Here is a 22,090-nt window from a genome sequence, read left to right on the forward strand (position 1 = left end):
CACAGCTGCTTCTGTAACAGCCCCCAGCCCCCCGCTGCCGGCAAAACAGATGAACACTATTTTCAGTGTTTGCCTTTTTTTGTAAAAGTGAAAATCCTCTTTGAATTCCTTGCGGCAGGCGAGAAGTGGTGCTAATGGAGGGCTTTCGTAAAAGCGAAGTGGCGTAATGCAAACTTTAAACAAGCTGGGGACACCCGGGTTGTTAACCCTGGCAGCCATCCTCACGTTCCCTCCGGGACCCTGTGGGCTACGTAACTTAGGGGTGTTGGGTGGGGTGAGGGAAGATCGGTGGGCTCAAGGGTGGCCTAATGAGGGAGTGCCTTTCTGGGGGTATTGTCCATCTCTCCCGTCTTTCTCCTTTCCTCGTTCCTTTCTTCCCTTCCTTCCTCTCTGTTCTGTCAGCAACGCTGAAGCCTTACTGGGTCTCATTGGCCATTTGTCACTCCTGTCTTTCAACGTTGCAGGCAGTTTGAAGTACATAAGACTCATAAAGGATGGTTACCCGGCAGGGGCCCTTGCATGGGTGAGGTTAACTGAGGCTGACTGGTGGCACTGTTTGGTAGTTAGTCTGTGATAGGTAGGTCCAAAGTGACAGGGAGAAGACTTTGATGTGTCAGCCCGAGACCTTGTGTTGCTTCCATTGCAGTGGCTGAGCTGTAAGGGACCCGAGTGACTATCTACTTAAATTCTGATTTTCTAGCATTTCAGAGAATGTGGCCGTTATCTGTTGCCACAGTACTGCATAACAAATACAAAACCTCAGTGGCAGGTTGCAATGAAAGTTTATTGCTTGTGGGTCTTGAATCAGACAGTGGTCAGCTATACAGCTCTGATGTTCCCAGCTGGAGATTGGCTGATCTTGGCTGGAGGTTGGCTGGTCTTGGCTGGCCTCAGCTGGGAAGAATGGGGCAGCTCAGCCCTGCTCCATTGGTCTCATCTTCCAGCAGGCTAGCTCAGGCATGCTCCCAAGGGGAAGGTCATAGTGCAAGAGCCTAAGGGGAAATAGACGAGGCCTTTCAAGACGTAGCCTTGGAGGTGTAAGCTGTTATTTTGTTGAACAAAGCAAAGCACCTGGGGGAGAAATATACCTCACCTTTTGGCAGCAACTCCAAAGTCGCATGGCAAAAGGTATAGATAAGAGGAGGGTAATTACTAAATAATGACAGTATTCCTAAATTTATCAGTTACCTGACAGGTTAGGAACAGAAATAAGATGGGCCCAGGCCTCTTGCCTGACTCCCGCACTAGTGCCTTTCACATCATCTCCAGAAAATCTCAATTCGTCTTAGACATACCCCTCCCCCAAAATAAACCCCAGGTATTTAGAGCCTTTAGTTTGATGCCAGACTTCCTCTTAATTCCCCAGTTGTGCTGGGTCCTTGTTCTTCAGCAGTCCCTGAATTCCTACCACGGTTTCAACTCTTAATTAAGGGGTTTGCTGATAAAGTCCAGTGGTGGCGCCAACGTTTTTACCACCAAAGAACATTTATAATTTCTCTTCCCTGTAGATTCCATGTTTGGGGATTGTTTTGTACCAGAGTTCTTAATTACTTTTCTCTTTAAAAATATGAAACATGAACAACTGCCAAATAGAACTTCTGGTCAGCATGAGATAATGAACAGAGCGAAAACTAGACAACAGTAAAGACCATCGCTGCTTCACTGAGCTTGGACCTGCGCTTTCAGGGGTAGATGCCCACGCATGATCAGGCCTTAATGATTTCCATTTCTGTCTTCACGGATTCCAGGTTGAGGGTCATGGTGACAAGATACGCCTCTGTCTTGAGCATTTTCTTATAACCGGAACCTTCTGAAGACAAAACACCCTTCCGTTCTCTCAGTCACTCAGTCTGCGGTTCTCTCAGATTGGCACTGGGAAATTAGTGATGAGTCACACCTCAGAGATATTATGGGTTGCATTCCAGACCATTGCAATAAAGCAAGTCACATGATTTTTTTTTGGGGGGGGGTTTCCCAGTGCATATAAAAGTTATGTTTATACTATGCTATAGTCAGTTAAGTGCATAATAGCATTATGTCCATAAAAACAAGTATGTATGCCTTAATTAGAAAAATAATACTTCTTGAAAAATGGCGCTGATAGACTTGGTCAACACAGGGAGGTACCACAAAACCTTCAATTTGTAAAAAATGCAATTTATCTGCAAAATGCAATAAAGTGAAGCACAAGAAAATGAAGTATACCTATACGCATAAAATATTGATTATTCAGTCTCAGTCACTAAGGTCATTAATCTGACCGCTGCTAATAGAATGAGGGAGAGGTACAGATTCATATTAAAAACTGTCATTTAGCTTTTGGAAAAGGACCATTTAAAAATCAAGAGAAAGGTTAGGATAAATTAAACATAGCACTCTCTTGAACACGTAATTTAGTTCAACTGTTTCTGAATTTCTGGCGATTTTAAAGTCAACTTCCATAAAATAGGCCAAGGGTGGAGTTAGAAGTTTTAGAAATTGCAGGTTAATACTGTATTTCACAAGCATAAATTGTACCCCAAATGCATACAAGTTTCTTTTTATCCCTGTACCACAGAAAAGGCCAAATACAGAGATCATTTTACACAGCTGGAATATTTGGTTCTTTGTATGACCCTAGCCAGGTAGAGAAGGCAGTGAGCACTTAGAAAATGGTTGCAAGCTGTGATTTTTAAAAGAGGAAGAAAAGAAAAAGAAAAAGAAGGTTGTGTTGATCCAATTGCAGAAAGTTTTTTGACGAGATGTGGCACCATGATATTCGAGGGGCTTTGCATAAATTACAGAGTATTGCAAATCATGGATAAAAGTACTGGAGGCATTTGCGAGAAGAAGAGTAATCCCTGTGTGCTTTTTAAAAGTTATCATTCACTTCCTAATTACAATTAACAGGAGTGAGAGCAGTGCTGTCTGATAGAGCTTTCTGTTTTGTTGGGGCTGTTTTGCATCTGCACGGACCGTACAATAGCTATAAGATTATTGAGCTTATGTATGAAGTTAGTACAAATGAGGAAATGAATACTCTTTTTTTCTTTTTAAAGAAATGGCTCTATTGAGGTATAACTGGCATACAAATAACTGCCCATATTTAAAATGTGCAATTTGATACGTGCTGACAGACATACATAACTATGAAACGATCGGCATGAGAAAGTAAACACCTCCATCCTCAAAAATTTTCCTGTGGCCTTTTAAAACCTCTCTCTTACTCCCCTTCCTTTCCACCCCACCTCTGTCCCCAGACAGCCACTGATCTTACTTCTGTCACCATGCATTAGGTTGCATTACCTAGAGTTTTGTATAAATGAAATCACATAGCTGGTATACTTTGTTGGTCTGGTTTCTTTCACGCAGCATCGTTAGTCTGAGATTCATCCAAGTTGTAGCGTGTATCAAGAGCTCGCTCCATTTTACTGTTGAGCAGTAGTCTGTAATACGGACACACCAGAGGTGGTTTATACATTTACCTGTTGATGGACAGTTAGATTGTTTCCAGTTTTTTTTTGGCTATTACCAGTAAAGCTGCTATGAACATGCATGCACAAGCCTTTCTATGGACAGATGCTTTTATTTCTCTTCGGTAAATACTTAGATGACATGACTGGATCACACAGCAGGCACATGTTTAACAGTTTAAGAAACTGCCGAACTGTTTTCCAAAGCACTTAAACCATTTTACATTCCCCCAGGAATATATGAGAGTCCCAGTACTTCCAAATCCTTGCCGAGACCCGGTAATGGTTAATCTTAATTATAGTGATTCTAGCGAGAGTGTAGTGTTTTTATTTTATATTTCCCCTAATGGACTAATGATATTGAACATATTTAATGTACATACTTATCAGTGTCTAGTCATGAAGTGTCTGTTCAGCTCTTTTGCCCATGTGTAAATCTGGGTTGCTTGGTTTTTTAAAGCTATGACTGTGTTTTGAGGGGTCTTCATATAGTCTCAATAAAAGTGCTTTATCAGATTTATAATTTTAAAGTGTTTCTGTCAATATTGATTTGTCTTTTCAGCGTCCTTTTCAGCCATTATCCTCTGGTAGAACAAAAGTCCTTAATTTTGACGAAGCTTAGTTTTTCAAATTTTTCTTTTATGGTCCATGCCTTTAGTGTTGTATTTCAGAAATCATTGCCTTACTCATGATCACTAAGTTTATCTTTTCCCAATTAAGGTGGAATTTAAGGTCATTGATTTGAGACCTTTCTTGTGTTCTTTTATTCATGATGATCTACAAAAAAACGTCCTCTGGGTATTATTGTTGTGGTATCCCACGAGTTTTTACATACTGTTTAAAACTTTTTACTTCTGAATACTTTCTAATTTCTCTTTTGATTTCTCCTTTAACTCATGGTTTATTTAGAAGTATGTTTTTTGGTCTCTAAATACTTGGGAACTTTCCAGAGATTTTTCTGTTACTGCTTTCGAATTTAATCTCATTACACTCAGATAACATACTTTGTATGACTGAATCATTTTAAACTAATTGGGACTTGTTTTATGACTCAGAATACAGTCTATCTAAGCATTCTATGTGTTCTTGACAAGAATGTTTATTCCACTATTGCTGGTCAAAGAATGCCACAAATGTTGATCAGGCCAATTTCGTGTTAGTGTTGTTCAAATCTTCTAAAGTCTTACTGATTTTCTATTTACTTATTCTAACAGTCCACTGAGATAGCATTGTCTTTATACAATAATAATTATAGATTGTAGACTAAGTTATAAGGTTTGTCTATTTTTTCTAGTTGTATCAGCTTCTGCTTCATATATTGCAAAACTCTTTTTAGATATATAAACAGTATTGTTAAGTCTTGGTGAATTTTCACTTTTATTATTATGAAATTACCAGTTTCATTCTTGGTTAATATTTTTTTCTCTGAAATCTGCTTTGTATGATATTAAGATAGCACTCTAGCTTTCTTTTGATTAATTTTTGCATACCTTTTTTCTATTCTTTACATTCCACTTACTTGTGTATTTATAAAATGTATTTCTTGTAGGTGGCATATAGTTGGGTCTTTTTTTTAATCCAATCTGATATCTCTGCCTTTTAATGGTTATTTAGACCATTTACATTTAATTTAGTCAGGTTTAAGCCTATCATCTCTTGCTGTTTTTTATATATTTATTGCACTATGAGTTTTTTTGTGGGGAAGGTCTCAAAATATCTTTATTTCATCTTCAATTTTGTAATAAATTTTTTGGGTTGAGAATTCTAAACTCACATTTATTTTATGACTTTAAAGATTTTATGCCACTGTCTTCTTGTTTGCATTGTTTCTGATAATAAATACAGTGTCATCCTCATCTTTGCTTCTCTGTACATACTGTTTTTTTTTTCACCACTAGCTTTTGCTAAAATTTTCTCTATCATCATTTCTCAGCAATATAATTATTATGTATCTGGATGTAGTCTTCAGTTCTTTTGTGTTTAGGCTTCATTGAGATTGTTAAATCTGTAGGTATATGTATTTTTCATCAAGTTTGGAAAATTCTCAGTCATTATACCTTCAATTTTTTTTTCTGTCCTTTTCTCTATATCCTTTGCATTGGTGAATCCACTTACACTATTCTTAGGCTACTTGAAGTTATTCCACAGGTCACTGATATGTTGTTGTTAATTTACTTTATATACTTTCTCTCTCTCATTTTTAAATTGTTTTTACTGCTATGTTTCCAAGTTCATTAATCTGTCATTCTTTAACAGTTAATCTGCTGATAATCTCATCAAGTGCTTTTTCTTCATCCCACACATTGTATTCTTTATCTGTATGTGATTGATTTAGGTCTTTCTCAAACATCTGGAATACAATATAATGACTGTTTTAAAGTTCTGGTCTGCTAATTCTAATACGCGTCAGCTATGCATTGATTTTGATTAAGGGATTTACTTTCTCCTTATTCATCATATTTTTCTGTTTCTTTGCATGCCTGATAATTGTGGATTGGATGCCAGATATTGTGTTTTATCTGTTTTTGGATGCTGGATATTTTAGTGCTTCTATAAATATCCTGTGACATACAATTATTTGGAAACAGTTTGATTTGGGGGAGTCTTTAATATTTGCTACGCACAACTGGAACAGTGCTCGATCCACAGCTAATTACTACTGACTACCAAGGCAAGTTCTTCCGGAGTGTTTTTCCCAGTCAGTGTCCCATGAACATTCAGGCTTTCCAGTCTGACTGATAGAAACAGGAACTGTTGCTGGTCCAGTGTGAAGGCTGGCCATTGTTACCTGTCAACATTTTGGGTCATTCTTCTCTTAGCCTCAAGTAGTTTCCTCACGTGCCTGAACTGAATAGTACTCAGCTGAATACATGAGAGAGATGTTCGACAGATCTCTGGACTTCTCCCTCTTTCTCTCTCCCCATCTCTCTTTCCCTCCCTTCCTCCCTCTCTTCTTACACTGTGCACTTCACCTCCCTTCTGTCCTCTTCTCCCTCCCAAAAAGTTTTTGGGAAACCAGAAAATTCATGTGACTCACTTTGTTTCAATCTTTGCTCTGTTGCAGTAGTCTGGAACTGAACGCACCAAGGTCTGAATATCTGGAGCTGAATACCTCTCCAAGGTATGCCTGTATACAGGAGGATGTGCCTATGTTATATGCAAATACTGTCCCATTTTATAGTTGGAACTTGAGCATCCACAGATTTTGGACTGCAGGATCCTGGAATTAATCCCTTGGGACATTGAGGGGCAACAATAATTTTGCAAAATGGCCGGTTACTCACCTCCTGAGTCAGCCCCATGGGGAAGCCCACTTCTTCCATTCATTGTCCCCCACTGTCTTGGATCCTATATCATCCCCTCTCACCAGCTTGCGCCAGGCTGGTAGCTGGTACCTCTACTCTTCCTTCATTTCTACAAAATACTCTCAGTGCTAAAGGGAGTATTTGCTAGCAGATTTTACTAAAGATTCACAGAGAGAAATTACAGCAGACAATGAGAAAGAACATTGAATTCACTGTTACTTATTAGTATCTCTAGATGCAATAGATGGTCTAGCCATAGCAAAATTCTCATTGGCTGTGTGCCCACATTGTTAGCATCAGTTTTGCCATGTCCCAGGGTTTCTCTCCCACTCCCACTCCCTGTGCCTGTGTGTCTGTAGGTCTGTCCCCTTGCTTTCTTTTTTATTGAGCTGTGGTCAGTTTACAATGTTGTGTCAATTTCACGTGTACAGCACAATTCCTCACTCATACATGAAAGTACATATATTCATGTTCTTATTCTTTTCCCTGTGAGCTACTATAAGACACTGAATATATTTCCCCATGCTATACAGTATAAACTTATTTATCTAATATACCAGTCACCATCTGCGAATCTCGAACTCCCAGTTTATCCCTTCTACCCTGCTCCCCTCTGGCATCCACAAGTCTGTATTCTATGTCTGTGAGTCTGTTTCTGTTTTATATATAAGTTCATTTATATATTTTTTTTTTGATTCCAGCTTTCTCTTTACATCTGTCTATGTCTTTCTCTTTCGTCTCTGTAATCCCCAACCCTCACTCTGTTAGTCCGGGTTTCTCTCTCTGTTTTTCTCCTCTCTAATTGTTCTCTCTCGGATCTGTTCCAGTGCCTACTCACTCTTCCCAAATTCTTTTAATCTTCCATGGAGGCCAAACTGGCTCTCTGCCTTATCCCAACGACACCTCTGGCCTACTTTTGTATGTACAAAAGGCATTCAGTGTAGTGCTTCTGCTCAACGAAGATCAAACATTTCTCCATGTTTCCATCCTTCTTAATTCAAAACCCTGCCATGAGTTTTACAATCACAGCTTTTCTTTTAGCATATCTGAGACCAACTTCATAGGTAGGGTGCCTACAGTAGCGTTAAAAGGAGACCTTTCCCTCTTACAATAGAAAATCTAATAGAAGCTTCCTAAAGATATTTTTTTCTTTTTCTCCGTGGTGGTTTTTGGAAGGATTTTCATACTTGTAAAAAGGAGAACCACCCCCAGGTAATGACTCTACCTTAGTAAGACATTCAAAATTTGTGTGTTAAAACCAGTGTAGGAGTTATTAGTGCAGATCATTCTGTCTTGGCCTCTGTTACCACAGTGGCATGCTTCTGAGCAGAAGCTTCTGGTCAGTTTTGATGAAATGAGAGCGAAACTTCCTGAACTCTTGTCATCCTTTCAAATAGGTCATCACGTCCATAACTACGATAGACAATGCTGTGTTCTCCGTCTCCACATCAGTGTCCACTGTCTTCAGAGCATTGATGCCAGTGTGTAAATGTATATTCATTTGTTTAATTTATTGCAAACTTTCTTCCCTACTGGACTGTTACTTCTGTGAGGCCAAAGAACCATGCCTGATTGATTCATACACAGTTCACTATCCTGCGCTGAATGCAAATTCTGCCCCTTTAAGCCCATGATATTTACTGTTGAATCTAGTTCTGAGAAAGTAGATTCTTCCATGCACAAGATAAAGCCAAGTAAAATAGAACCAAAGGGTTATGTTTACAGCCAGTACCAATGTTATTTCTATGACGTAAAAGATGATGTTTCTTCTAGATTATTCTTCTGTTCTAGGGTTGTAAATAAACAAAGCTGGTAATCCGTATCTCTATGCAAGCAACATTTTTTTTTCTTAAATAAGAGCATTACAAAGCTTTGAGCTAACTAAAAGATAGTGTGTTTAGACAGTGGTCTTATTATGTGCGTGTTGCGATGAGATTGAGGGGGATTGAGTAAGAGGAGGGGGGCATGAGGGAAGTCACTTGACAGATCAGCTCCAGATTAAAGTGTCCCTGAACTCTATAACCTTTGGGAAGGTGGCTGTGTAGGAGAGGGAAGTGTGTGTGTATATACATGTGTGTGTGTGTATATATGTATGTATATGTGTGTATATATATATATATATATATATATACACACACACACACACACTAAGTGGGACTACGAGATCTGTTAGAGGAATCAGATCTACAAGGCAGTTCACTTGAATTTATTATATCACCAAAATCTGGCAGCAAAAATTATGCTAGTGTTAGCGTGGAAGAAGGTAAACTAAAGTGTCAGCAATGTCTTCAGTGCTGTATTCTGAGTGATTTTCTTTTCTACTTTTTACTTCTATGTTTTTCCAATTTCTCTACAATGACACCTTAATATATAATCAGAGGAATTTTTTTTGCCATTTCCCTGTTTTTATTTTTATTTATTTATTTTTTAAATTCAAGTATAGTCAGTTTCCAATGTTGTGTCAATTTCTGGTGTGCAGCAACATGCTTCAGTCATTCACATACATACATACATACATACATACATTCCTTTTCATTTTCTTTTTCATTATGTGGCATATTTCATTATACTACAACGTACTGAATACAGTTCCCTGTGCTATGTAGAGGAAACTTGTTACTTATCTGTTTTATATATAGTAGTTAGTATCTGCACGTCTCAAACTCCCACTGTGTCCCTTCCCATCCCTTTTCCCCCTTGGTAACCGTAAGTTTGTTTTTTATCTCTGTGAGTATGTTTCTGCTTTGTGAATAAGTTCATTTGTGTCTTCTTTTTTAAGATTCCACACGTGAGTGATATCACATGGTATTTTTTTTTCTCTTTCTGGCTTACTTCACTTAGAATGACAGTCTTCGGGTCCATCCATGTTGTTGCAAATGACATTATTTTATTATTTTTTATGGCTGAGTTGTATTCCAGTGTATAAATATACCACATCTTCTTTACTCAGTCATCTGTCGGTGGACATTTAGGTTGTTTCCATGTCTTGGCTATTGTATATAGTCCTGCTGTGAATGATGGAGTACATGTGTCTTTTTGAATTAAGGTTCCCTCTGGATATATGTCCAGGAGTGGGATTACTGGAACATATGGTAGGTCTGTTTTTAGTATTTGAGGAATCTCCATACTGTTTCCCATAATGGCTGCACCAAATTACATTCCCACCAACAGTTTAGGAGGGTTCCCTTTTCTCCACACCCTCTCCAGCATTTATCGATTGTGTACTTTTGAATGATGGCCATTCTGACTGGTGTGAGGTGTTACCTCATTAGAGTTTTGATTTGTATTTCTCTGATAATTAGCAATATTGAACATTTTTTATGTGCCTATTGGCTATTTGTATGTCTTCATTGGAGAAATTCTTGTTTAGATCTTTCTGCCCTTAGATCTTCTGCCCAGGTCTTCTGGATTGGGTTGTGTTTTTTTCTTGTTAAGTTGTATGAGCTGTTTGTATATTCATAATCAGAATTTTTTAAATGCATAACTTTTGTCATTTATATTTCGTGAGAATTATTTGCTTTACAATCTCATGGAATGCAAATTAAAATCTACCCTAAGAAGCACACACTCTAATTATTACTGAGTTATCCGGTATTTTACATCCTTAAGGCTTGAAATATTTTATTGATTTTAGAGTACATAAGCTGTTTTTAAAACTTTCAGAAAAATGTTTAATTTTCTGCACAGCTTTAATTTTTATCTAAATGTTTTATGGCTTATTAATGTGCAACCTGACCTCTATACCTTCTATTCAACCTAATTTATAGATTTTCTTAATGACCTCATTTGATGCTGGAGAAAATCCTTGCATGTCAATTTTTAATGTGAATGAATTCTACCCTAAAGACTAATAATTGCATTGGAAGCTGATTATAAAATTGTGCTATTAATTTTGACATTTTATATTCACTTCAGACTTTCTATATTATGTTTTACTATCCAGTGTTACAGGGTGTAAATAAATGTTTCATTGCATGCTTGGGATGTTTAACTAAAGCTTAATAGGTTTTATTTTAGCATACTTTAATGTCCCAATAATTCATATACCTACAAAATATTTGAGTTATAAGTGAGACAATTTACGACAATACACTTCCTCTATACTGTGAAGAATCTGCTTTAAAACTAACATGTTTAAAAACTAAAGCAAAAACCCAGCTAGTTGGTGTCAATTTTTGTATTGTTACAGTACAATTTTGTAGCAAATTGTTCTTGGAAAAACTAATTAATCCATTATAGTTGAAACCTCATCTTTTTCTTCTCTAGTTACTGTTACTCCTAAGATCTTTAAATCATCACACTAAGTCATAGAGTACTCTAGACTTGTAATACCCAGTATGGGAGCCACTAACCACTTGTGGCTGTTGAGAACTTGAAGTGTGGCTACTCCAAACTGAGATGTGTGGTAAGCATAAAATATACAATGGATTTCAAAGATCTATTCTGAAAACATAAATGAAAATATCTCATTGATAACTGTTGAAATAATATTTTGAGTACACTGGTTTTAAATGCGTTATTAAAATTAATTTTACCTATTTCTTTTACCTTTTTAATGTAGCTATTAGAAATTTTAAAATTACATATGTGTATCACATTTGTGGCTCATGTTATATTTCTCTTGGGCAGAGCTGCTATAGTGCTTGCTTCTTCACCAAGGATATATGGTCTACCAAAAATGTTTTGATGAACAAAGCCCCAGTTTTTGCATACAGCATTGAGATTTGGCAAAGTAGTATCCACCCAAGCTTTCTGCCATTAGATAAGTGTCCACGGACCTCATTGAGTTGCTTCTTGTTATATATTACACAGGAATTTTCCCTGTTCTGACCTTTGGGCTTTGTTTCTGTGAAACATTTCCTATCAACCATTGACATACATGAAATCCAGTCATTTTTCACTAGATGAGGCTGAGTCCCTATCCAGGAGATCAAGGGTTAGCACAGAAAAGCAGCTGGTTAAGGACTTGAACTCAGCAATAAACAGCTTAATGAAATAGGTAATCACTGGCTTGGGCTAACAGTGCCTGTTGGGTCTGCAGTTTACTGTGTGTGTCCCTGTGTATTCATTCCATGGGAGTCAGCATGCTGGGTCAGAACACATCCACATCATATCTTTTCCAGAGTTTCATTATGAGCTTTTACCTTGTACAAAGAATCTTCAGAGCCCATGACACTCTTAAACATGCACATATTTGTAGATTTCTTGTTAAAGGTTTGTGATGCAGAATGAAATGATAAATACCAAAATTAAAACATGGTTTTAACATTCTTGAGTTTCTTATGTAACAGAGTATTGTTAAAAAGTAGAGGTCTTCATAGGAGAAGTGACTCTTTAAAATTTTTTTCTGAAAACACACACAGTGAAATACTAATTATAAACTGAAGTATCTTTGTGGTAATTTTACTGATGAAGACTGCCATTTAGTTTAAAATAGTAAATATAAAAGGATAAAGCTGGGTTATACTACTTTTTATTGGTGATATAAACTGTTAATTACTCTTGCATATTTTAATTGATAGATTGTCACTTATTAATAGTCACCATGTTTATTAATAATTTTAAGTCTGCTGTTATGATATGTGTAGCTAATTTCTTTCCATGTACATTATGTTTCCATGACTGTTTTTAGAAGAATGTGATTAGCAATTGCTTGAAACTCCAGATTCTCTAGATATATAGCCATATGTGTATATATACATGTACATATACATACATACACATACGGCTATATATATGGAAACAGTATGTAGATATTCCATATATATGGAAACGGTAACATGAATTTTCAATCTTTGTTCTGATAAAGTTTGAAACTAGGTTTATACTGCTCTTTTTAAAGAGAAATGTTTCATCTAAAGGGATTTTATTGAACTTTTAGCAGTACTTGACAATAAGGGAGGTTAGCATGATCTTAATAAGCTTTAAAATTTTCTAAGAAAAAAAAAAAACATCATTTCAGTTATTTCCTTGGGATCCTGTGGGTCTTTTTCACGGCTGTCCTGAGCCACAGGCCTCCAGCTCAGGTGGTTTGGGTATGGCATGAGTATGCAAAGAAACATATGTAATTGTCCTCTAATATGCTCCCTTTACAAGAAATCCACTAAGTTAAATGCACTTCTGAGTACAAAGTGAGACTGAAAGATCACCTTTCTTCCTCTTTTTCAAAAGAGTGGCTTGTGGAACAGGTCACTCATTCAAGTGCTATAGAGGCAAGGCAGGTGACATAAATGTGTGACACGTGATGAGAGGGGACTGTAGAAAAGTAGACAGCTCATGCCCTGTATATATCACTTAGGAATTCTGTTTGGTGGCAAGTAAGACACCCTGAAAATTAGAGTGGTTTAGGCAAGATGGCTTTCTCGCTTTCTTACAAAAGATGACCTCAGGCAAGAGGTCTCAGGCTGCAGTGGTGAGTCCATGGGCATCAGAGATGCAGGTTCTTTATCAGGCCACTACCACTGAATAGCAGAGCAGCCCAAACTCAGTGTCATAAAACAAAAAGAACAACTATTGTTCATAAGTCTACAGCAGAGAGAATTTTTGGTGTTGATTGACATTTCACCTGCACCTGCAGTCAGCATCGTGCTGAGTAAGTAGCTGTGTTCATCTTGACTGGGTTTTGGCGTATTTGGAGCCCTGGCATTTGGATGTCCTCAGGTAGGACCACTGGGTCTCAGTTCACATGACCTCTCATCATGGTCTAAGCATGGGATATTTCACAAATCAGTGACAGGTTTTCAAGAGAGAAAGGAGAACCACTCAAGGCTTGCTGAGGTCTAAGTTCAGACCTGATGCTCAGACATTTCTGCTGCATTCTCTTGGCCAAATCAAGTCATAAGTCCATTCCAAATTAAACAGGTTGGGAAACAGTTTCCACCTCTTGACAGGAGATATTGCAAAGGGCATGAATACAAGGATGCATGAAAAATTAGGCCACAGTAAATCTACCATAAGCTTCTTCTATCTTTGAGCCCCACTTGAAGAGAGGAAGGATACATGACTTCTGTCTTCACCTCATAGTCCAAGATGACTGCTGACACTCCAGGCATCACATTGATTGTCCAGGCAAGAAGCAGTAGAAAGGGAGAAGGGTCAGTAGTGCTTATGCCAGCCTTCTGACCCATTCTATTGAGCTTTCCTTAAAATCTCATTAAAACAATTGTTCTTATGCATCATAGACTGTCCCTGGCTGAAAGAAAGGTTAGGAAATATGGTCTTTTAAATGCTGCTACATGCCAAAAAAATCAGGGTTCTGATGCCATCAAAATGAATATTGAGTCAATAACCAGTGGTATCAGACACAAATATTATCCACAAGTCCCAACTTTCATTTTGTTTCAGTTGTTGGGCAATGGTATAAAACATCCTAACTTTAAAAAAAAAAAACACAAATATAGGATATTTATGTAAAATTTCCTGTATTTATATTGGCGCCTAATTCAATTAATTTTTTTTTAATTTTGGAATAATTTTAGACTATAGAGAAGTTGCAGAAATAGTACAGAGTTTCCATACTCTGCATCCCTAATATTAATATTAGACATAACCATAGTGCAATTACCAAAAATAGGAATTTTTAAATGCTACAAGACTAACCCAGGAGTTGGCAAACTTTTTCTGTAAAAGGCCAGATAGTAACTAGTTTAGGTATCTGCTTAGCTACTTAACTCTGCCACTGTAGCACAGAAACAGTCATAGACAACATGTAAATGGATGAGAGTATCTGCATTCCGATAAAACTATTTCAAAAGCATGTGGCAGATCAGATTTGGCCCATGAACTGTGTACTCTGCCAACTCCCGCTGTAAACTAAGGTGCAGACCTTATCTGATTTCATCAGTTTTCCCATTAATGTCCTTTTTCTGTTCAAAACCAAGTTATATTAAGTTGCCATGTCTCCTTACTCTCCTTCAATCTAATATATGCCCTCATTCTTTCCTTATTTTTTATGAGCTTGATACTTTTGAAGGATGCTAGTCAGATACTTTTTTTAAGAAGGTGTCTTTTAATCTTTTTTTTTTTTTTAATAGATATACTGGGGATTGAACCCAGGACCTCATGCATGCTAAGCATGTGCTCTACCACTAAGCTGTATCCTCCCTACCGCTAGTCAGTTATTTTGTAGACTGTCCCACAATCTGGACTTGTCTGATGCCTTCTCGTGATTAAATTGAGGTTCTGCATGAATACAAATGTGTCTATATGCATGGGTTGGAATACACACATAGGTTCCTAATTCTGTTCACTGACAGAGCCTAAAATCAATTACACTCCAGTGGCAAAGAGCATACCTAGCACCCAGGTCTTGATTTTTAAACACCATTGTGCAATAAAAGGACCCCAAACCCTTTGGAGAAGTACTTGACTCCATGGCTGGGGCAGGGGAAAAATAGGAGAATTGCTGGGAACATTTGTGTTGTCAAAAACGTCAGGTCACACTGAAAAAAGAACAAGAGCTTGTCAAAAGGACACATGAACCAGAAGGAGTTCCAAATGGCCAAAACCAGGGCAATGTGAGCAGCCAGATACATAATGAGAGTTTTGGATTATAACTCGTGGAATAAAATACATAGCCCTGAGTCCATGCTGATACAAATAAATAATTGAATACACAAATAGATGGGGTGAACGGACTGTCCCCTTTGTGGGAGGATTCCAATTAATAAATAGAATTAAAATACATTCTAGCAAAAGAATGAGAGAAACAGAAAATTACCGTTAGGCAAATACCACAGTGGTAATTGTTGCAGACACAATCCGCTGATAGACGTTAAAATGAACGGGCTCAAGTTGGTGGAGAACAGGCTAACTGCATCATCTCAAAGCATCACCCCCAAGATACTGACTAATTACAAAGGGGGGAAGATAGTTACATTTCATTATGCGGCAGATACACCTTAACCAAATGATCAAGGTTAACATCACCAGTCGTAAGACATATCAACGTTGTATACCTCCTGTTTCAAACATTTTAAGCATGTATTTGGTTGAACAGTGAGATTTTGCCCTTGTGTCTTCTGTCTGCAGCCTCTACCACAGAGTGTACCACTGATAATACTTGATTTGCCAGTTTTGCCATTGCTTCAAAAAAATTTTTAAATAAATGATATTTTCTTGCCTCTTAGTAAACACTGTATTTTCTTCTTAATTAGAAAAAAATCAAAGTGTGACTCAGTCACAGTAGGCTAAATGAAGTGTATGTGTGTTTGGTGTTCACAGTATCAAATTCTAGGGTTCGTAGAATTTCTGGAAAGAAAACAAAGGCCATGTATCTTTAGTAACTACACTAAGTTAAACAAAAAATTCAAAAAGACTCTAAATGGTTACATCTTTGGGTCAGTCATTCAAAACTCATAACTTGTACTTTTACTATTCTATTGAAAGATGTATTCCGGGGCACAGCTCTGTACTTTCTAGTGTATAGCTGACTGCTCTGTGTTGGGCACTAACACTTTAAGTACTTGATAAAAATCCATCCGTCTGCTGCCTTTGTTTCAGCCATGTAATCAAAGTTGTGTTTATACTTTTCTTTGCTTAGACTAATTCCTATACTCCGTTTTGTCATGCATGTGGTTGACATCAGTTTCACTTAGAATCACTTACCCTTATCAAGATTTCAGTTTACTGAAACAAACCACCCAGTTGAAGACGAATTCCAGAAGTGAAGTTGCTGTGTGTGGCCATCATTTGGAGAGGCAGGGTTGGCAAGGCTGCTGCTTTTTCACGATGACATTTCTGCGTTGACTGAACTGTAGTCGTGCTTCATGTATACATTTTGGATGACTCTTTAAATGTAAACTTCTGAGCAATCTTATTGGGGAAAAATAACCAGTGGCCCAGCAAACAAGACCCATAACCCTAAAAATGTATGACTTTAGAAGGTGTGCCTATGGATACAAAATTAGGTAAGAGTGGGAATATTTAGAATGAGGTAATAAGTCATAACAAATTACAAAGTTAACAAGACAACAGTGCAAACATCACAAAATCAGAAAAGCAGTAATTTTTTTATTAAGTATAGTTGATTTACAATGTCGTGTTAATTTCTGGTGTAAAACATGGTGATTCTTATATATATTCTTATATATATATTCTTTCCATATTCTTCATTATAGGCCATTATAAAGTACTGAATATAGTTCCTTGTGCTGTACAGTAGGACCTTGTTGTTTATCTGTTTTATGTATAGTAGTTAGTATCTGCAAATCCCAAACTCCTAATTTATCCCTCATCACCCTCTTTCCCCACTGGTAACCATACATTTGTTTTTTATGTCTTTGAGTCTGTCTCTGTTTTGTAAATAAATTCATTTGTGTCCTTTTTTCTTTTTTTTGATTCTACATATAAGTGATATCTCCATGCCCCTCCATGTTGCTGCAAATGGCATTATTTTATTCTTTTTTATGGCTGAGTAGTATTCCATTCTATATATATATAGATGGTGTGTATGTGTGTACACACACCACTTCTGTATTCAGTCATTTGTCAATGGGCATTTAGGTTGCTTCCATGTCTTGGCTGGTGTAAACAGAAAAGCAATATATTGTTATTAATAGACTGCCACCCCACCTCTCTAATACCTTGACCCCTTATGCATTTTGGCTCAAAATGCTTTGATTATCTCTTTACCTTTAAAGATAAACATTCTTTTGAAACATCCTTCTGTAGAGAAAATGGAAACATGATACAGCCTTTCCTTTAAGATGTCTGATTAAAATTTGTTTTTTGCTGGCATTTAGAAAAGTGTAATTGGGCATCACATCTTATTATTAGTAGTGGCATGTAAACTTTTTTTAGAATTATCAAGTTTTGGAAAACGTCTACCACATTTCTTGAATATATGAGCCCTAAGATTTCAGTGCATTTAAAGTTTGCTTGTACGATGACTAATCTTAATACTCTTTAAATCGATGAACCACATCACCAGTGGCATGTCATTGTCTCCCTTACTGTGATGATAAATTTTATGTTATCTTTATTATCTTCTTTTGTGTCAAACTGAAGAATTGAAAAATTTCCCAGTGTTCATATGATTCACTCTTCTTTATAAACTGAATTATCAAACAGGAAACAGTCTGTTACTTCTGTTCACAATTGTCCTCATAATGAATGCTTTGGATGTTATCTGAAAACTATTTTGGTACAAGAGGCTTCTTCGATGTCAGAACAATTTCTATTGGTTTAATCATTTAATTATTCATTTCATACTCAATATTTAAAAAGTTTTTCATCTATTCTTAAAGGTGATATAAAAGGTGTCCTTCTTATGATTAAAGCAAAGAGGTTTAATTTCTCTCTTGTTTTAATGATACCTTCAAAGCAACTTTCCATATGCAGTTAAATGGTATGTTCAAACTATCTCAACTTTCTAAACAAAAGTTTTGTGAATCTTTGAAAATATATTTTAGCATATTTAATGTGTTGCTATATCCCTATTGCAAAGTTTCAGGAGCTTTATAAAAGGCAGACTTCCCCCATGCACCTACATCCAGGGCTGCAGGGCACACTTCTATTGCAATATGCTTTCAGGTCCTGGGTCTTTGTGCCGTGATGCTGTGTCAGTCAGTCCTTGGAGGTGTTGAAGACTTCCTAGAAGCCATTGCTGCATTGGGACGACTAGCAAAAACTGAACTGTCATGGAAATTGACTGCAAAACACATAAATATATCTCACTGATTATAAACCAAATGCACCCCAACTCAAGTTCCTCCTAAGCTGGAGCCCCAAATGACTATAGACACCCCAACTCCATGCAACACATAGAGAAGGGTGATGTTGGAGGTCAGAATGCAGATGGCTGTCTTAGCCAATATTGCTGTTAAAATATCTTAAGTTGGCATAATTTGGAAAACTATATGACCATGTGAATGTACTGCTAAGGTCCTTCCCAGAGCCTTGATGTCCATGAACAAGTGAGTGGCCTTGAGCCTTAAGCTTTATTGGCTTCACGATACTTTTATCTTTGTTCCTTATGCTACAGGGAAGTATCAGAAGCAAAGGCAATGAGGACATTGATGACGACCTAGTAGCTAAGTGAGTGTTGGCCATTCAAGGAAATCCTGAAATGCCCTGAAATCTTACTATTGAGAGAAGTTTCTCAAATTTGACAATAACACTTAAAAACAGCAGTTTCTAGTACCAGAAACTTTAATAAACTTTCTTGCATTATAAATTAAAAAGAAACAAAAAAAATTTTTTTTTTTTCAGTTAACCAGGCTGGGCTTTTCTTGGAATGGCCCAAGACAAGTGAGTAAGCCTGGGTTTTGCAGCGCATTCTTTTACTTATGATTCAGTTTCTGTTACTAAGTTCTTATCGCCAGGGCTGTGCCACTTCCTTTCTTGTGTCTCTCATTATGCATTAGCTAGCCTGGACATGTTTGCATGATAACGGGTAGACATGAAAGAAAAATTAAAAAAAAAACAAAAAAAACAAGCACTTGAAAATATAGGGAAGCTGCTGTGTCCCGTTGGCCAAGTGAAGCCACGTGGCCAAATATAGTCCAAGAGGGTGACCTAAGAAGTTACTCAGTGAAGAGCACGGATACAGCGAAAGATGAGGAATTGGGGCAGTTTTTTTGCAATAAGTCTATCCTGGCATCCAAAACCGAACCCTTGATTTTTCTTGACCAGCATACTTGCTATGGTCTGAATGTTGGTGTCCTCCACAAAAAGGCACGTGTTGACATTCTAACCTCCGAAGAGGATGGTGTTAGTAGGTGGGGCTTTGAGGAGGCAATGAGGTTACGAGGGTGGAGGCCTCGGGAATGGGGTTCATGTGCTTATGAAAGAGATCCCACCCATCTTCCACCAGGTGAGGATGCAGCCCGGAAGAGAGCCTTCCCCCAGTTACACCGCTGCCATCCTGATCTCAGCCTTCCAGCCTCCAGGACCCCGGGAAATGAATTTCTGGTGTTTATGACCTACCCAGTTGGAAGTATTTTGTCATAGCAGCCCAAAGGGACAGAGGTGTCATTCAAATCTCCTCTCCAGCTGTCTCCCAGCTCAGTGAGGGGCACTGCTGCCCACCCTGCTGCTCGGGCTGGAATACCTTCTCTTGCACCATAGCCAACCCATCAGAGTCACCGTATGTTGAAAGTCTGCCTAAAGTCAGACTGCTCCTCACTGTCTCCACCACTACCGCCCGAGTGCCCACTGTCGTCATCCTTCGCCTGTGCTGCCTGAATAGCACTGATCTCAACTGACATCGTTGCATAGTTGTCTCAGGGATCTCAAGTTCTTACATGTGCGTCATCTCATTTAATCTGAAGATTGTGAGTACGTGCTCTTGTGTGAGTCCAAGCTGTCATTACTGTGGGTTCAAGACAAGGAGGCCCAGGCACAGAATGATTTAGTCAGTCAGGTTCAGAAGGCAAGTCCACACCAGTGTGGCTAGACCCTGGGGGTATCTAGCAAGTAGAAACTTCAAGTGCTTTTTCTGTTGGACCAGAAAACCAACATACCCAAGTTTAATTGTTTGCTTGGTTTTTCAGCACAAGGAATAGTTCCTCCTAAAATAAAAGCCAGTACATTACAAGCTTCTCTTCCAGATGAAAAAAGCAGTAACATGAGACTATTACCTATAGTTCATAGTCTTGAAAAGCTCAATCCTTCCATTGACTCAGGGGAAATGTCTTGTAGATGGAGGTCAGACACTGTCAAACAGGATATTCTCCTGTAGGAAAAGGCGAAGTTGTTTTTAAAAATCAAAGTCAATTATTACCTGAAAAGAGAGCAAAATAACACTCAGATTGTATTTGAGGAAATCCAAAGACAGCGAATAATTCTGTAGGTTCCCAAGAAGTTGCCCTAGAGAGAGTTTGGTGTAGTCAAACAAGAGTGTAAAGACTTACTGCAAAAATGCAGTCCCGTATGTCACCCTTATCTGGCTTTGAATGAAGGAAAATCCTTTTGAGTAGATTAGATTCACTACTCCCCTCAACGTTATTTATTCAAATTGTAGAGTTTCTATGTTGTTTTTCTCCCGTGAACGCAGAACACACCTTATTCCAACAGTGAAGAGGCAGAGATGCTGGGCTCTGGCTATAAATATTTTATTATAGAGACAGAGATCACAGAGGGGCAGACGAACAGCAGGGAACAAATGTGATGATGTTTTCAACCCCTCAGAGGAGGTTTATATTAAACTATCCCTGCCAGCCTGTTTTCTGCTTGGCTTTTCCACTGTCAAGCCTGGTAATGAAAGCCTTTTGTGCACCTAGAGTTTACCTGTTAGACAAGGAACATAGCATCTCACTGAAAATATAAATTATCTCCCTTCTAAAGTACACACAAAGGAAATGCTATTAAAAAGGGCACACTGGTAAAGATACATTTTCAGAAAGCAGGATCCATATTAACTTCTTGTGGAAAGTTCTATCCTAGTTTAAATAAATAAAACAGATTTAGAAACTCATTGGGCATTAAGTTTTCTCTGTATAATCCATTTTTTTTTTTCTCCTCTTACCCCCATGCCTCAGAATTGTCAGAAGACTTAGCCTGATAGGATTTAGCAGCTTTCATGATTTCATAACCCATTGGAGTTCCTTTGGCCAGAACTCAGCGTTAATGAGGCCAAGGTCATAGCCAATTCTCATAGAGGAAAAAAAAAAAAAAAGTTCTGTTTTTTCCTCACGTAATAGCGCAGACCACACATATCAAACCTACCATTCACAGACTTGCATTTCTTGTTACTAGCGAAGTGCATGAAAGGGTGAATGGTGTAACAGACGTTCTCAGATTGCAGGGCTGATGGTCCTGTTTCATCCTGGGTCTAAACCACTTTAAAATGCATCTGCCTAAGTGTTGTCATTTTTGAATAAGAGGAGAAAAAAAGATGTGCAGGGACTTGAACTGTTTGTTCTAGTACACTTGATGGTAAGTCTTTGTTCCATTTTATATAAAATAGAATCTTTGAGATATAGAGTTATATATTTAACACATACGTATATCACAGCCATAGAGATGCTTGTTTTGCTGGTAAGTCAAAATGTGGGTGAACTATATATTTTTTTCAAATAATCCGCAGGTGACTGGTCATTGTACTTTGGCTTTAAGAGCTTAAATTCCATTATCTACAGTGCTTAATGAAAACCAGAACTAACGTTTTTTGCTATTCACTGTTGGCCAGGTACTTTACACAGACCATTTTCACTTTACTGTAAGGACCCACTCTAGGTTATAGAAAATGGCATCCATCTCCATTTTTCAGATGAATAAATAAATTTGAGGAATAATGAATTGACCCAAATCATGCCGTTAATACAAGGCAGAGCCACCTCTGTTGAAAACAACTCTTCCTCTAGAAATTTGGAAATGCAAATATGAAATTTA

At 37.7% G+C, this 22,090-nt stretch overlaps 1 protein-coding gene across 2 annotated transcripts in view; it reads left to right on the top strand.

Annotated features, from left to right (window-relative positions):
* PAK5 (p21 (RAC1) activated kinase 5) overlaps window positions 1–22,090 on the top strand; it is a 246,750-nt gene that overhangs the window by 83,872 nt on the left and 140,788 nt on the right. The window contains exon 2 of one of the 2 annotated variants that reach the window (XM_074346926.1): window positions 6,517–6,573. The exons of the other annotated variant lie outside the window; for it this stretch is intronic. The gene's annotated coding sequence lies outside the window, so the exon portion shown is untranslated. The remainder of the gene's footprint in view (window positions 1–6,516; window positions 6,574–22,090) is intronic. 2 annotated transcript variants of the gene reach the window in all.

Source organism: Camelus bactrianus, chromosome 19 (assembly GCF_048773025.1).
Source record: "Camelus bactrianus isolate YW-2024 breed Bactrian camel chromosome 19, ASM4877302v1, whole genome shotgun sequence".
Lineage (NCBI taxonomy): Eukaryota > Metazoa > Chordata > Mammalia > Artiodactyla > Camelidae > Camelus > Camelus bactrianus.